Source organism: Thunnus maccoyii, chromosome 6 (genome assembly GCF_910596095.1).
Source record: "Thunnus maccoyii chromosome 6, fThuMac1.1, whole genome shotgun sequence".
In the NCBI taxonomy this organism is placed as follows: Eukaryota; Metazoa; Chordata; class Actinopteri; order Scombriformes; family Scombridae; genus Thunnus; species Thunnus maccoyii.
In genome coordinates this window covers 2,746,589-2,764,601 of record NC_056538.1, presented here as the reverse complement: position 1 = coordinate 2,764,601, position 18,013 = coordinate 2,746,589, and the positions used below count along the sequence as shown (strand labels likewise).

At 39.1% G+C, this 18,013-nt stretch overlaps 1 long non-coding RNA gene across 5 annotated transcripts in view; it reads right to left on the bottom strand.

Annotated features, from left to right (window-relative positions):
- Positions 1 to 1,090: 1,090 nt before the first annotated feature.
- Positions 1,091 to 18,013, bottom strand: part of LOC121898368 — an 87,286-nt gene continuing 70,363 nt past the window's right edge. Inside the window, exons 2-7 of one of the 5 annotated variants that reach the window (XR_006096444.1) lie at positions 12,450 to 12,586; positions 11,454 to 11,509; positions 9,525 to 9,743; positions 6,236 to 6,276; positions 1,558 to 1,618; positions 1,091 to 1,222 (exon numbers count right to left, since the gene is read on the bottom strand). This is a non-coding gene — a long non-coding RNA (uncharacterized LOC121898368). Of the gene's footprint in view, positions 1,619 to 4,179; positions 6,277 to 9,495; positions 9,744 to 11,453; positions 11,510 to 12,449; positions 12,587 to 18,013 lie in introns of those variants that run through there. The other 4 variants (XR_006096443.1, XR_006096445.1, XR_006096442.1 and 1 more) reach the window with 4 other exon arrangements.

The following is an 18,013-nucleotide window of genomic DNA, read 5'->3' as shown; positions in this document are numbered from 1 at the left end:
GGGCAGGGATGATACCAGTCTAGCACAAATGTGTGGAGAGATGTTCTGTCATTCTTCACACATCATTCTTTTCAGCTGCTCTTTGCTGGAGGGGTTCTGTTGCTCTACCTTCTGCTTTAAAGTACTCCAAAGGTGTTTTATCGGATTCAGATCAGGGACATACTTGGCCAGGTCATAGTTTTTACTTTTTTCCTTCTTTAAGAACTCTTATGTGATTTTTGCAGTGTGTGTGGGATCATTGTCATATTGGAAAATTCCTCCCCTGCCAACTTAAGACTGGTACACTGTTAAAGATTTTTCCATCAAAAAACAGTAAAGAACTGGCAGCAGGGTTGCCATTAATTTACTGTAAAATTAATGATGTCTTGCTGTTGCTGAAATTCAGAGTTTGATTATTTTGCTGTATAAATAGGGAATAAAACTGTTATTTTCTACTTTTACAGTAAAATACTGCCAAAAGGACATCGTTTTCACAAGAGGTAAAGTTAGATTTTTACTGTAACTGTAATATGTATCACATTTTACTTGATACACTATTGTGTAACTGACTACTAGCAGTGAGGACTACAGTGAGTTTTGTTAAATTTAAAAAATTTCTCCAAACCTTGTGACTTGATATAATTACTCATTGACAGTATTTACAACAATGAATAAGCATAGACATTATTGAATTGTGACTTAAAATGTTACGACAAATGATACAACTTCAAGGTATTACTTTCAAACCATGTCTCACTTTATTAATATTTTAAATGAAGATGCTAAATGTTCACACAAAATTAGTAATAGAAAAAACAAAGCTTGGAGCTTGCTCAGGTAATTAAACTTACATTTCAGTCATTTAAAAAGTAAATACTGTACTTAAATAAGTTGTGCAGTCTGAACATTGCACACAAATAAAGACATAAAACATAAAAAATATTAACATGCTTCTCTAACGCAAGCTGTAACTTTCCAAGTTAAGGGTACAGTGTGGAGATATTAGTGGCATCTAGCGGAACAGACTTGGCAGAAATGTAATATAATATTCACAAGTATGTTTTATTAGTGTATAATCACCTGAAAATAAGAATTGTCATTACCTCAGAATAAGCCCTTTATATCTACATAAGGAGCAGGTCCTCTTCCTTGGAGCCCGCCATGTTGCACCGCCATATTTGTACAGTAACCCAGAGCGGACCAAGAATAACTCAAAGAGTAACTGAAAAGTGTAGTCAAGAGACTGATTGTGTGGGTGGGTGAGAGGGTTAAAAAAAAAAAGATAATAGTATAAATAATAATAATAATAATACTTAATTTATATAGCACATCCATTCTTCAGTGTTGCATCCATCCAGGGATGTAACACTTAAGGACTAAGACAGGGATATTGCTGTAAATTGCTGATGTGTTTCAGGCCACTATAGTACTAAATGCACTAATACTTAGGCATGAAAGAAAACAATTTCATCAGTAACAAAGTGGTACATGCTACTACACAGACAGCAAAGGGATATTATCTAAATGAAATTAAGTTGTTTGGAGATGCTAGCATATAAAACAGTAAAATGAACTCACCATGTACTTTGGAGATCAGAATCACAAATCCAGCTCCACTCTCAGAAATGTTGACTTGCCACTGTAACAACAGATTATTTTAGCAACAGTACAGATGTAGCAAGTTAGCAAGACTGATTTCAAAACTTAATTCAAGTCTAATGCTTTATGTATTAAATTGTACTAAAATTCACTTCAAGAAAACAATTTGAGCAAAAACTCCAAAACAAAGCTAAACAGTACACTAAAATATGATGAGAAAAAAAGGGTATTCATCTGGCTTCTTTTCATGTTCTTTGGCAGAGTTTAATCTTGGACTTTTGCGCCATTTTGTGAGAAACGGTTTTCTTTTTGGACATCGTCCATAGAGGTTGATTCTTGCAATGTCCTTTGCACTGTCTGAGCATTCACCGAAACACCAATTTCCACAGATAATCCTTGTACCAAATCAAAAGCACTTACCCATCTGTTTTTCAATGCGAGGTTGCGTAAATAGCGAATTGTACGTGCCGTCACTTTTCAAGGACGGCCTCTGTGCGTTCTGCTATTGGTAGTATGGGTCCTCCTGTACCCTCACAATCTCGTTTCTTGTTCAGACAATTCCTTACCATGTGTGGCCATGTTGAATTAGACATAACCCAGGCATTTAATCATTTATGTATCAGTGGTCACAGGTGTACTCACTTGAGGTTGTACTTTGAGGCCTGCATTTTCCATTTAGTCTATCTAACCAGTTTGCTTTTAATTACAAATAAGATCAAATACCCTACACTTCACCCTAAACTACTACAATTATTGTAAGATGATACAATTTTGAATCATTTAACATTTTAGTGACATTACACAGGGGTGTACTCAGTTTTGTTATATAATGGAGCTTTAGTGAAGATTCAGTCAGGAAGACTATCTTGCATGCTCAGGTCAGTAGTTTTATTTCTCAAACCATCTGTCATTCCCCCACACATTCTCACTTGTAATTTCCTTGCTGTCTTTGCCCAGCAGTCAATTGAAACATCAGCTGTTCACATCAGCTGGTCGCTTCTAACCAATAGCACAGTGACAACTTCATGGTCAGCCCATCATCTTGTGGCTGTCTTTTTAAATGTTTTCACCTGCTCTGCCTTTAGTGCTTTCATGCTGTTTTATGCACGCCCCACCACCTCCCCATCACTGCCCATTCTGAGCACCAAAGACTTCTGACAACACTTAATCATCAATATCTGTATAATAAACATTTATCTTTGCATCATTCACTTTCTCTCCTGATTGATCTGTATATGGGCTTTTGGCACCATGTTTTTATGTTTGTGAGTGTTGTAGTCAAGGGTGTATATTGTCAGTTTCTCACTATGGGAGGGTGTCACCTACCAGATCTGGGCCTTTTGTTGCAGTTAGTGATCCTTTACTGTGATGCTCACAATGGTAAGACTATATATATATGATTATTGTCTATGATTACAATCTACAACAGAAGTAAGCAATGGAAAGTAGAAAGTAAAAAGTCATGTATTCATCATCATTGTAATCCAGTGGTAAAGGAAGTTTTAATTACAACCCTTTTTTGAAAATTTACATTTCTATTCTATTACATATTTTTGCCAAATACATATTGAAGGAAACATAAGTGCTGCCTGGATTATGGTGAATGGAAACATTTTTTCCAAGTTTTAGGGAGGTAGTATACTGTATGTATACATGAGGTGGCTATGTGTTTATAAAATGCAGGGCTTTAACTCCAGAGACCAGAGTTTGCATCTTGTGTCTAATGTGCGGATATGTTTAGGGCTTCTAAAGAACTTTGATTAAGATGGCGGTTTTTGGTTAAATATTATGCCCTACATGGAATTGCTGTTGCAAATGTGCAGTATATACATGTAATTTTTAGGATTCAGGGCAGGTCTATTGGCTGTCTGTGTTGATCTGAATGTAAGACAGCCCTGATTTTTAAGACAACCCCTCTTTTCCAACACCTGCATGCACAGCAGTCCTGTTGGCAAAGTTTCCATGAAATACTATCAATCCGAGAAGAAGAGAGTCCTCATCCCTGAAGTCTTTCTCTCATAAAAGTGAAATAATACCATTAAATCAGAACGTGAATCCATTTTTGTAGCTTGTCTATCAGTCACATACTCACATTCTCTCCTCTAAGGTCTTTTTGTCTTGAGCGCCCTGTCAGCTGTGACAGCAGTAGCCTAATTCTTGGCTGCTTCACAAATGATTATGTGTTTGGAAGACACTTTGGACCCTTTTACACTCAATGTAAAAGTGATTTTATTTATTTTATTAAATGATTTTATTTCCACCGTGGCAAAAAAAAAACAAGCCTTCTGAAATTCCTGTAGGTAAACTGGACACTCGCTAGCCTAGCAACATTAAGGATACAAACCCATAATGCAACTTCTTGTGAACATGTAATTGTCTCGTCCTCAAATATAAGATGACTCCCCCCCCGAAGTCAAACATGTTCCTCCAGAGTTAATAAAGAAGTAACCAAAGAAGACAACAGCCTGTAATATAGAGCAATGTTGGAAATTATGACAGATCAAAAATATGTTGGCTGGAGTCTGACTTTTTAATTTTTTTTTTTTACAAAATGTATTATATTATAATAGTATAATATTGGAAAAGGCTATCTCTCTGTGGCTCACTAGAACCTTGATTTGACCCAACAGTGTCCCAACTTGTGTCCTCAAGAAAATTTGAATATTATGCAGACTTTGTCTACTTGATTTTGCTGCATTGCCAATGGGAGGGTCTCTGATTCAAGCTAACATTTTGGTCCCCACAAGAGTCCTGATTCTCTCATATAAGAGAACACATGAGATAACATGGGGCTAAACTGGGGTAAGTATAGCGAAGCACAAGAACCTTTTGAGCTTCTGCTGCTGCTATTATATGCATGGACATGTCAAAAAGGGTTACAAAATGTAACTTTATTTCAGGAGTGATACCTTTTTTATTGTACATTTGGCAAAATAATATGTGACTGTTGGTGATGTGCATTTGCTGTTGGCATCTTATAGTAATAATATACAGTATGGATTGCTTTCCCTGGCCACCATAAATGGAGCATCTTGTTTGCTTTTCTAACCTGATACTACTCCCTATTATAAGTTTTTCATATGTTGACTTTACACTGAATGCTCAGCCTTCAACAGACAGTTTTAGCTCCTGTCTCTTTAAGCCCCCCCCCCTCAGAGTTGTGTTAAGTTACTGCTGATGAAAACCCAACATTTTCCTGCTTTTAAACGACTAAATAATGGATGAATTTTATTGTGGAGAATTTAGAGGTAGTGAAACGCGTTCTTCACAGAATTAGCAGAGCTTTGTTAGTGGCGCTAAAAACCGGTCAACACAACAAGATATAGAGATATTTGGGGCTTTTTGTTGAGCGGATCAGTTACAAATAATGCAGAGAGGAATAATCAGCCACAGTGCTGGTGATGTTTGATTAAGAGCTGCAGATGACCAGCTACAACAGGTAAACAACTTATTTTACTTTGCCCTGCTGTATAATGGATAAACACTCACAGCAGCTTGGCGTGACTACCCCCAAAACAATGGAAAAATGCCATAATGTTAGCAGAGTGGAGCAGTGAGCTTGCGTGCTGTGTGTGTAGCAGATGACCATATAAAGGAATCTGTCATGAGCTGACGTCGGCTTGGCCTGAAGGTAGAAAAAAGTGTTGGAAACTGAGCGTTCAGAACAGTCTGAAGTTGGTGCTTTTTGTTGACAGGGATAACTGCTACATACGTTCACCTCATTATTTGACACCTTGGCCATGTTTAATATGAACATCTGACATTGTGAAATTGTATATTTGACTGGAAATGAGGAAAAGCAAAAAACCCCAAACATTTAACGTATTTATTAAAGGGGGATTAGTTCTCCTGTTGCTATTTGTATTCTTTAAGAGCTTCCTCTAAAGAGCAAAGCCTTTTCTGCCAAATCTAACGATAACCAATTGTGTCTGCCTGGAATCATATAATGTCTCTACTGTCTTTTGTATTCAGTTATATTCCATGTTTTCAAGACTTGTCAATCAATTCAAGTGTAATAGCATGTTTCTGTCCCACGTTTTAAATATGGGTGGTTCTGTTATGTTTTGGTTCGATCACAGATTGTGCTTTTAACATTACATTTTGTGCTGCATTTTGGTGCACCTTCAAAGCATCTTATCTGTGTTTTCTCTACCTAGGAACAATGAGGGACGCGCTTGTGTTGTCAGTGCAGATTAATTTCAACTAGACTTCGGCTGAGTCTCCGTGCCTAGTGAAGCCTAAAGTATCTTTGGCGTTTGGGGTCATCATTGAGGAACGCCAATTTGTCTAGATTCACCTGCTTTCTCCACTGATGAGTGTCTGTAAGCCACTTGTGAGTGTATCTGTGTGTGTGGTCACTTGCAAAAACTGGTTCAATATAATGGATTCAATTAGCTTCGGCTAATAACTAGCAGCAAGTGTTGAGGCAGAACAGGTCTTTAATTTCCACCAACACAAAAACACAAACACACACACACACACACACACACACACACACACACACACACACACACACTTCTATGTTTTTGGGTGTCCGCAGGTCAGTTAGCACCATATGGCAGCAGACGTAATTAGCGTCTAATCGGCTTGATGTTTTGACTGCAGTTGTTTCACAGTTCACTAGCTGTGTGGGTTAGCAGTGCTGCTAGCTAGTTACCTCCCACAGGGCAGCAGGTGAGTCAGCCAGCAGGGTGCTGTCTGCACAGGTGGATACATGCACACACACAGAAAGAGAGACAGAGAGAGACAGAGAGAGAGAGAGACAGACAGAGAGAGAGAGAGAGAGAGAGAGAGAGAGAGAGAGAGAGAGAGAGAGAGAGAGAGAGAGAGAGAGAGAGAGAGAGAGAGAGAGAGAGAGAGAGAGAGAGAGAGAGAGAGAGAGAGACATGTTAGGATGGAACAGTTTTGAGGATACTGACCTACCTGGAGGCATAACCTCAGTCATGACAAACACATTCCTAACCCTTATCTCAACCTTAACCTAACCACAATTCATACATGCTAAATGTATTAGTGTGTGTGTGTGTTTTTATCCAAATATGGCCTATGAGAGAAATGCACACACACACACACACACACACACACACACACAATCCTCTGCCTTTCATCAGCCCCTCACTCATCTGATAACAACACAAGAGCAAATCACTTGGTTCTGAGTGGCTGTCGCTCATTCAGAGGCACATTGGCAGTGTGTGAATACTAACTTAGAGAAAAAGGCACACACGCCTGCACACACACACACACACACACCCAAACACACGCTATTACTGGCACTTTTAACACTTTCCATAGATTTAATTTTGTTATTTTAAGGATTCCACAGTGCAACTGTTCTATATAAGAAATGGTTGATTATGTACTATATTGTAAATATGTATAAAGCAAATTGTTATCATCTTAGTATGGCAGCACGGACTTAACTGCAGTTTGAAAATTAACATTTAAGATATGACTTTTGTAATATTTTTCTAATAAACAACTGTGCAATTTAAGTAACAGAGGATACTGCATGCCAACATGTGTGTATATGAGCAGACCCCAAACCCACATGCAATGTTAACACCCATGTGAGCTACACATTTATTGGCTTGTCAATGACTAAATCTAGTTTGCATGATTACATCTTTTCAATTTCACTGCTGATTTACATTATTATAGATGTTGCAATGTTGTGGTATGTGCTCTTGTAAAATAAATAAATATTAAAAATTATATATATATGTGTGTGTGTGTGTGTGTGTATGTATGTATGTATGTATATATACTGTATATACAGTATTACTTTATTTAAAATTGGAGACACAATGAGAAGTTAGGAAGGGAGATGATGCAGTGAGGACAGCTGGGGGAATTAATCCAGTCTGTACGGGAAATCTGCAATTTTTAAAAATTAAAATCTGCAAGTTTCCACACAGAACAGCAACGTGGCTTATCTTTATAAATGCTACTAATAATTGACATATATAAAGTATATCTATATATATATATATATATATATAGATATATATGGCCATATACGTTTTACTAGAAAAATAAAAAAGCCAGTCCTCTGGAGGAGCGACTGAGCAGCTGCTGTAGTATTCAGACGTGTTGCCATTTATCAATATTCATTACTTGACATTGTCTGCTGATGGAAATATGGTAAATCTGGGACTATTTGAATATGAATGGAATTTGCTCTCTAGACTTCATACTTCTATTCACATGTGCACCTACATGTTTACACAGGACATATGCTCTGCCTATAAAATGAAGTATATGTTATTTTCATTCCTTCAATAGGGGTAAAAAATACATAACATAGAAAGAAAGAAGGAAGGCAAGAAAGAAACAAGGAAAATTGATTAAATTACATTCTATTGATTCCTGTAGAAAAAGAGTATACCATATGGGTGGTCCCATTATGAATATACCATTATTAAGTATGTAAGTGGATAGCTGTTTGAATGAAAAGCAGTGTAAATGATATACTGCAATACTGCAATCTTCTAATGTAACACTGAGAGAAAACAGATTGAACAAAATTTTTTATCAACAACAACACAATATTTCTATGGTCTGGGTTTCTGTATGTCTCAGAGAAACAGTTTTGTTGGCTTTTAAAAAATATTTAACCATAACCATGATCTTTTCCTAACCTCTTCCAAGTATTTAAACTGCCTGCCTTGTGTATAGACTGATAAATGTGCTTTTGACTATTCTGACATAATATGTGCCTTTGTGCTGTTGAATATTGTTGTTCTGCTATAGACTCGCTACTGTCATTAATCCACTTTCTAAAATTGTGATATTTGTATTTATAGATTGTTTTTACATGTGTAAATGAATTGTATATGTGTACCTTTGTTTGCAAACTCGCTTGCCTCAAATCGGCCCTTGAGGGACGAATAAAGAATTTCGAAATGAACTGAATAGAACTGAATAAACTCAAAGCTTTACTAATTAATATTTTTACACTAACATTGAACCAAATGACCCTATCTACTGAGATGTGATATAGAATTGAAATGAGAATGAAAAGAATTATTATCCAGCTTTGCGTTTCTATAGAGCTTTTTAGTCTCTTTTCTTTTTGGGGGGGGGGGTTTATGATACATTTTTATAAAAATTACATTTCCAGCAACAGGCAGCTTTTCATTACAGTCACATTCTGAGTATGTGCATCATGTATATACAGTGTTGTAATTTCATATATCTGCTGCTTCCGATTTCACACATTGTGTTACATTTGCAGGAGGCTGCAGCAGTGGAGCGGCCCAGTACGTAAATCCTGAGGTGTGTGTGCGAGAGATGGACTGGTCCTGACAGTGTTGTAAGTGCTATACAGTTAAACAATAGTGCGCAGTGAGGAAGCACCCGTGCTGAGGGTGTCATATATTACAAGAAAGGCAGCCTCCAAACAAATTATGGCTGTGTCTTTGTGTTGTTCTTAGCCCTCCATCTCTCCCTCTCCCTCCCTCTCTCTTTCCTAGTGTTATATATTTTCACACCTCAGTGAGTCCATTGCGCACACACACACACACACACACACACACTCTGCTTGTCTGACTGTCTCCTCCACCCTCCTCCCTGTCGTTCCTTCTTTCCCTCTTCCTCCTCTACTGCATTTTCCTTCTTATTTCTCTTTCTCACTTCATATCACCCTTCCTCACTCTCCCTCTCTCTCCTCCCCCCCCCCCCCCCCCCTCCTCTCCCTCCTCCCTCCCCCTCTCTCTTGGGTCATGTTGCAGCAGCTCCAGCAGAAATAATAGGAGCAAAGGCGTGAGGTTGTTATTTGCATAGAAATAGCATGACGCCCCAGGCAGCTTCAGGAGAAGGACACAGAGATCATTTGTCTCAAAATTTTAATGAAAACTTTTGCTGAGACAGAGATTTCTTTCCCTCTACATCCCCCCCCCCCCTCTCTTTCCTCTCCTTCCCCAATTTCTATTCTTCCTCTGTACCTTCCATACCGTCCGATCCTTGCGCTCTCTCTTCTTCTCTTCTCTTTCTGTAGTAGCACAGTGCGATTTGAAATTAGATGACACGTCAGTATTGTGCTGCTGTGCACCACCAGAACGTCATTCTTACTGGTGGTTCGTCAAACATTACAGGAAACACTGAAGAGTCGAGATGTCTCTGGTTAGGACAGTTTGTAGACAGTAACATGTCTGGTAAAGTGGCTGAAACACAAAAAAGAAAGAATTTGCATCAACTAATTTAGCCATTACAAACATGCAGAGCAGCTCTGTATTGTTGTAAAAATGCTCCTTATAAATGCTCTTGATTACTGAGGAAATGTTATCATTTTTGTTGTTGTTGTCGTTGTTCAACTTCAGACAGCTACAATGTTGTAAATTGGAAATTGATGTGTAAATAGAACCATGAATACGATTGTATTAACAACATGCAAGTTGATTTATAAAACATGAATAAACACACACACATATGTACACAATATACAAGTAGTTTTTATAAAATGTATAAATTGCATTTACTATGTATGTTGATATAGAAAACATGTTGTGAATTGAATTTCATGTCATTTGATTTATAAATGTTATAAACCATAGTCTATACAATAAGTCATTTTAAATATCTTTTAATAAAACTTTTCCAAATAATATTTAAGATACATAGATCAATTTAAAAAATGTATAAATCATTTTTATATGAGTTGATTTAGACCACATTTTATAAATGTACACATGCTATATAAGTTGATTTCAAATACATTTTATGAATCATGTAAAATCAAATAAAAATATTATAAATCATGTTTACAATATATACAATAAGTTAATTAATTAATTTTTCTAAACAAGTCACCACGTTTCTAAGACGGACCAATTACACAGCGAACCATATTTGACGTTTTGAAAAAAAAAGTGAATAATGTAGCGTCATAAAAACATGCATCATCAATAAGATCAATGCAGTGGAGTTCTATTCAAAGGATACCCAGCACAGAATAACAACACAAGTGTTTTTCATTAATCAGTGACAGTACTGTGCTTATCTGTGAGTATCATCTCATCTCATTGCATCACAACCAGACTTGATTTTATTTATGATGCATAAAAGAAGATTTAGGTCCTGCAGGTTCCTGAAAAAATAATATCAAAGTTTTGTTCTACTTGTGCACGCTGGCTTTTGAATCATCACATCAGAAGTCATACAGCGGTTTAGCCACTTTTTATTCATCACTACATCACTCAGTATAATGCAGCAAATGAAAAGAGACCTGTTTGTTTACTCTGGTGAATCACATTCCTTGTATATGCAAATAGATTTACTCTGATTCAAGCCATGTCCAGACTGAATATACTATACCCATGTTCTGACACTGACCATTCCCTCCACTCTTGCCCTTGGTAAGGCCGGTGTGACTGCTCTGCTGCTGAGCTGCATGGCTCAGCCTGGGCAGGGAGGCTCAGTGTTGGCTTGGCGCTGGGCGTTTGACTGGCCGCTCTGCTGATGTGCTCAGACAAGTCATGGGGCTCAGTGCTAGGCTGGATGCCAACTAGAGTTACACCGATATATGATGCCGATATTAGGCTGTTATTAAATGTTGGATAAGGCCCTTCACGTTGGTCCATCTCTTATATTGTGAAGCTTCCACATAAAAAGTGTCTTTAATAACTTAAGTTTTCATTGCAGTTTTATTTATTCTTTTACTAAAGTCATTGAGGATTGAACTTATATAGTGGTGGGTGACCAAGGAAATAATTTCAGTGCTCAGCTGCCAAAATCCTTATTAGAGAAGCTCTGTTGAGAAGTGTCGATAAGCTCATCAATTGTTACCATGCGCTCACAACAATTAGGCTTTACAAGCAGCATAGAGTTCTTAACAGAACTTCATGCCCTGACTTTTGCCCCTCAGACTGCCCTACCTTCTCCGTGGTGGTTGTCGGGGCTGTATGCAGTCGGAAAGGAAGACCTGCAGACACTAATTGGGGAAAAAAGTACTCTCACTTTCTGTGTATGTGTTTAAGGCTAAAACAACAAAAAAACCTATACTTTCATTTACAATAAATATTCTCCTAAAAAATATGCTTGAATTGAATATCAGTCAAAGATATACATTGTAATACTTTATTTATTATAAAGTATCTGGTCTCTCTCAATTAAACAAAAACAGGAAAAGTTTGCATTTCTAATTTTTTTGTCATACTACTGCACATTATAAAAACTTTGTTATTTGTCAATTTGTCAAGATTACAGGCTACAAATGCATAATGATGAAATGATGGCCACAACTACAAATATAAAAAAGTCTATCTTATCCTTTAGGAGCCTGTTAAAACAATTTCATTAGTCTGGGTTTGACACAGATGTTTTTGTGTCACATGATGTCTAAATGCTGTTTCACAGGCCCTTCAACCCTCAACCCTTGACAGGTGAATATTTCTGAAGAAACACTATATACTGTACAGTAGCTCTTACGTTTCAGCAGGTCAGCTGATTTGAAACTTTTTCAGTTAGTGTTAGGCACACTAGGCTTCTCTCCTGCACCTGCCCTGTTTCACTGGGCTTCACCTCAGTCTTATGTCAGTCAAACTGGCTCCATCCGCTGGGGTTTAACTCAACCAATGAAATTATTTCTGCCACAGAAACAGCTCTGCCTCTGGGAAATGTTTGTGTAACTAAGACTCCAATCTGCTCCCCTGTATTGTCACACACACACACACACACACACACACATTTACATACACTATCACCCACCTTCACCCCCTGTGGTGCCCGTGAAGGATGCACTCCCCACACAGCTGCCACCAAGTGGGGGAGTGGGTGGGTGGTGCAGGGCGACCCCAGACGGTGAGGGCCATCGGGCCAACCCACTGACACTGCAACACCTCCCCCCCCATCACCCCACCCACACAACTTACCCAACTCCGCCCTCTTGACCGACACCTCACCGGGACGCCCCACTGCAGGGTGCTTCAGAGCGCAGTAGGGTGATGATGATGGTGGTGGTGGTGGTGGTAGGGGGGGTGGTCATCTAGACATTCTCCCCAGCCTGCACCTGTGAGACGGAGGAGGGCGGAGGGAATAGAGGAAGCATCCGTGTCATTAACAAACGCATCGTAGTCATCTTGATCCGGTTATCGTGCAGCTCCACTCAGCCGAGAGCAAACTGGGAGAGAAAAGAGACCTCCCAGTATGAGGGTGGGGCTCTAGGTGCCAGGGAGGAGGGGGGGGGAAGGAAGTCTGCAGTAATCTGTGTAAACACACGCTGGCCTCTCTCCTCTCTTCTAGAATATTAATCGAGTTTCTGACAGGGAGAGGAGGTGTGTGTATGTGTTGAGGCAGAGTGTACAGAGTGACAACCTCTGTGTTTACTCGCCTGTCGATGTGTATGTGTGTGTGTGTCTGTTTGTGCATTGAGGTAGGGATCGTACAGGCGGCGAGATCTTCTCTGTTTGCTATCTCGCCCCGGCGTCTGCATGCACGAATCTGTGTGTATGTGTGTGTGTGTGTGTGTCTCATACGTCCACCAATCCAAGGTGACCGTGCTGGCTGATGCCTGAGGGCCTCCGGGGCGCCACTGACAGCTTTAGGTGCGAGTCAGAGATTTGTAGCCCTACCTCCTCCTCCTCCCACCAGTACCCATAACCCACCGGGGCCATAAACCAACCGCAATACCCCCCCAACAGGAGTGATGGCTAAAGAGGTTAAAACAAAAGATGAGAGGTGGGTTGATACAAAGACACCCCCTTCCCCCAGTTTGGGACAGCGAGCCTGATGGATGGTGAGGGGAGTGAGGGGAGCAAATCTGACCTTGAAGGTCAAAGGTCAAGGGTTGAAACAGGGGAAAGGAAAATGAGTTCAGTGGCCCCTATGCCATTCTTCATGTAGCTGCTGCCGCCTCTGGACACACACGAGTACTCACACGCACACACACACACGTTTCCTATCATTGCTGTAAATGTGCACATGACTTACATACAGTATTTACTAAAAGCATGTCATGCAGTCCGAGCTCACCTTCAGTTTGTCCATCTGTCTGCTTTATATTCAATAAAGTTTCATCACATGTCATCCTGATGAATCTGCTGATGAATCATCGAATCCTGCCATTCTGGTTTTTCCTTATTGGGATTCATGGTCACATTCATTTCACGCCACAGCAATATGCATGGAACAAATGCCCGTAAACACTACATGCCTTTCTGTTTTAATATGTATATTTCTATCCTGTTGCGTACTGTTGGTCGGCTTGTTTCCCACTGTGACACCATGTGAAGGCTGCGCCTGAGCTGCATGCTGCACAGCTCCCAGCAGAGCAGGTTGTCTGCATGAACTAAGGCCTGAACATGTGTGGGGGGGGGTTTGTGTATGCATGTTTAGCAGAAGCATATGTTGCTTTTATGTGGAAGTAGCCTTAATGTATATGTGCTTTTAATACTTTTAATTGCTAATTTTATTTTTTATTTTTAACTGATGATTTTATGATTATATGTTAATTTACACTTTTACTTGCTACATTTTAAAAACATCTGAAAGAGTATTTTTTTGTAAAGGCCCCTTTAAACAAAACCAAGGCATTTTGGTCTGGCAACTTGCAACATGCAACAAAGGCCCGTGGCAAGACTTGAACCAGGGACATTACAATTATGGCCAGTGGTACAATACAGTATATACATTGTGGTCATACCCCTTGACCAACTGGACACTCCAGTCTCCTTCTGTTGGAGTGTGTTGGTAAAAAAGTGACAAAACAGTTAAGGACAACACATGACACGCAAGAGCTGTCTACATCGAGCTGAGACATGTTTTCTTTATCCTTTCTGTTGTTGTTGTACTGCTGTGGACTGTAAACAGCATTTAGGTTTTTTGTGTATGCAAATACACAAGAAAATGACAATAAACCAAGTCTTGAATCTCGAGTACATGCCGTATCATGTAGTGTCCTGAAATGTGTTGCTGATAGCACTTCCACAGTATGTGGGAGAGAATGTGAGAAAATTGCTGCTCTCTGTTTTGATGCTGGGAAATAGGACAGTACTGTATAGTGATGTGTGTGATCGCAGGTTGATGTGCATCTTGACCTCACCATTGTGTTTATCTTTCTTTCTTAGTATCTATGTTTTTTATTGTGTATGTTAAATTGTGTGCACACACTGCAAACAAATTTCCTTCTGGGATAAGAATAAAGTTAATCTTAATCTTAATATACTTAAAAACTGACAAGGATGCACACATCAGGGAAGACAGTGAACACTTGTGGTTCCGTTGATACGACTTTGGGTCACTGCGTATGTGGACATATTCACACATGTGCAACAGGTGAATATAGCCTGCACACACCTGTACAGTCTGGTGCCTTCATACATTTTGGGCTGAAATTGGACATCTGAAAGGATGTCTGTGCAAACCTTCGCAGCATAGAGTGTAAAAAAATAATGGACGTAGCCACCATGTCATCACACATTTGTTTGTGGACTCCTGTTTTGAAGCCTTGAGTTTGCTATTTTGACCATCACCATCTTGGATTTTTGGAGCCAGAAGTGATGAGAAGTGACCATATTTGGATGTGAGGGTGGAGCTGACCATAGCGCTAGCTGCTAGCTTGGTTAGCACAGTGCATTTACAGTCTATGGTTAACTGTGATAATGCTAATGCTAACTTTCGCTAGTGAAAAACAGGCTTCAAACCATAAAACAAATTGTACTTACTGGAAAAACTGAACATCTGACTCCTTAGAGGGTCTTTTAGTACAACCAAATGCTTAACAAGACTTTTTAGGCGACCAAAATGTTACAATTAACTTTCATGAACTGAAAACACACTGAAATAGTGACGACTAAGGCTATACCTATACTCTGTGAATCTGGGGTTATGCCATGGTTATGTTACCTAACCGATGTTTAGTAGTGACTTATTAGTCACAACATATCCACACCCTAAAGCATACCCTGCATTATCATCAAACTTAAATTAAATGGGACTATAATTTATAAAATGAACATCATGCTGATTTGAAGAAATGGTTGAGACCATAAACTCATTAGGAAAGTGTTTACTGAGGTAATAAATCAAGTACGGTCATTTTCTCATAGACTTCCATACAATCCCACTTCTTTTTGGAGCCAGCGGAGTCGCCCCCTGATGGCCATTAGGGGGACTGCATGTCACTTGCTTTGCAGACATGGACATATCCTTTATTCTTTATTTGCATCCCTATTAGCTTCCACAAAATGACTGCTAGTCTTCCTGTGATCCACAAAAAAAACAGGTAAAAAAATTAATACAGAATCAACAAACAAGAAAAGGCAGAACAAGCAAAACAACTGATGTGTTTTACTCCTAAAATGCCACTGAGTTGTACTGATTCATATTTTAGGTTCGGATGTGTTATTTTGCTCACATGCTTATTTTTAAGCTTTGGCACAATTTCTCTCAGTTTTAATAACATTTTAACTACCAACTTTATTGCTGAGATCTGGAGATGCTAGACAGTCTTATGAACAAACCCAAAATGACAAGCAACATGAGCAATCATCAGTCTTTTAAATACTTTATTTATTTATTTTTGCATTTACACCGTTATTTGGATAGTCTGACAGTGTAGATACGGACAGCAAAGATGGGAGTGAGAGAGGAGTATGTTATGTAACAAAAGTAAAGGCTGGACTCAAACCAGAGACATTGAGGTTATATGGCCACTACTTGACTGCCAGGAGGCCCCAGATCAGAATAACCTTTGGAAAAATATGTGTGCACTGTGAACACAATTACAGTGTGTGTATTTTCAACTGGTAGTCTACGAAGTAACTTCAATGTTAACATTTAGTACTAAATCTTTATGTTTTGATCTCTCCTCCCTTACACTTGTGATCTGATTGTGCCGCCACATGTGTGGATGACCACAAACACACACACTTCCTCCCCTGTGTGTGTGGTGTGAGGGTGTCAGCACTCTGGGTCTGCCCTGCATGGGGCAGAGTTATGTGCCAGGGAACAGATGGTGGTGGCTGGGCGGGAGGGCGTCAGGGCACAGAGGCAGCAGGCACAGCGAGAACGCTGCCGATCCTGTGGCCTCGGCTGGGTGAGAACAAGCAAAATCCTGATGCAGGTTTTTTTTTTCCTTCACTGGAACAAACACTGCATTATTCTTCTGGTAGGAAAAGTTGCACCCGCAGCACAATGCTGGCACAAAATGGAAGGCAGCCAGTTTCTGGATTGTTGTGTAGGTACTGTACTTCACTCAAGTTGGTCTCAAACATGCTATCACTATGTGGATATATTTCAGTCATGGCTATATGACCCTTGGTTGGTACTGCACATAAGTAGGATACATGTTATTAAAAAAAAAAAAGTGTGAATGACCTAATCACTATTTTATGGTTGCAACATCATCTGACAAAATCAACATACATACAGGTTAATGACAACAGCTGAGCTGCATTATCATCTATGTCAACATGTAAAAGAAAGTTACAGACAACAGACAGTTGTCTTCTTAACATTACTGCCACAGACACAGCTGGTAAAGATTGTTCAGTCTCCTCCTGCTCTCTGTGATCACCTCTAGTGTGTTTTAACACAGTCAAATTAATTATATAGTTGTTCTCATTTACATATTTTTCAGTTTCTGTTGTCAGACAACAGAATGAGTATGATTTAATCATAGCTCACAACCAGTGGTCATTCCCAAGCTGCTGAGCCATGTGATAAGGTAATATAAATAATGATAAAATAATTTTATAATCTACTATGATTTGACAAAATCAACATAAATATAGGTTAATAACAACATTTCTATTGTGTAAGCCTCAACAGCATTGTCTTCTTAACTTCACTGCCACACAGCCCCGTCCCTCACTGGGCAGCTTATGTCATTGTTTTGCAAGAACAGTTTTAGTCTGGATGAAAGGCTGAAACGCAGAGAAGACGTATTTACAAATTTAGCCGGCTTAGTATGGACATACCATGATAGTGAATGGATGCTTTAAAATTCTTATCACCTTTTCTAGGATTCATGGTTTTTGAGTCTCCATACATCCTATCACCACTTTAGTTGTCAGTAGAGTTGAAGAGTGGGTGAAATATGACATTTTACCTTCATGTTAATCTGCAGGCAGAGGGGGTCAGTTGGGTCAGCAGTTGAGTTGTTGAATTAATTCAAATGATGGAACCTGTCACATAAAAACCCATGTCGACACTGAATACATCCTCCAGCATGAGTTAAAGATTTCCTTTCACTGACATGACTATTTCACAGTAAGCTGGGTAAGTCACTAATGTTATGCAACAACAAAATATGCTACAATTTACACTGAAATTCAACTGAATGAAATTTTAATTTTGGCCTAACTCACTCTGTTCACCATGCTGTATCTGGGGACCTTTAGTTACAGGCCTCTAGTCTTTGTGCTAAACTAAGCTAGAAATGTCCATGATGTAGACCTGTCTAGTGGACACAGAGATGATATAGATGAGAAATTTC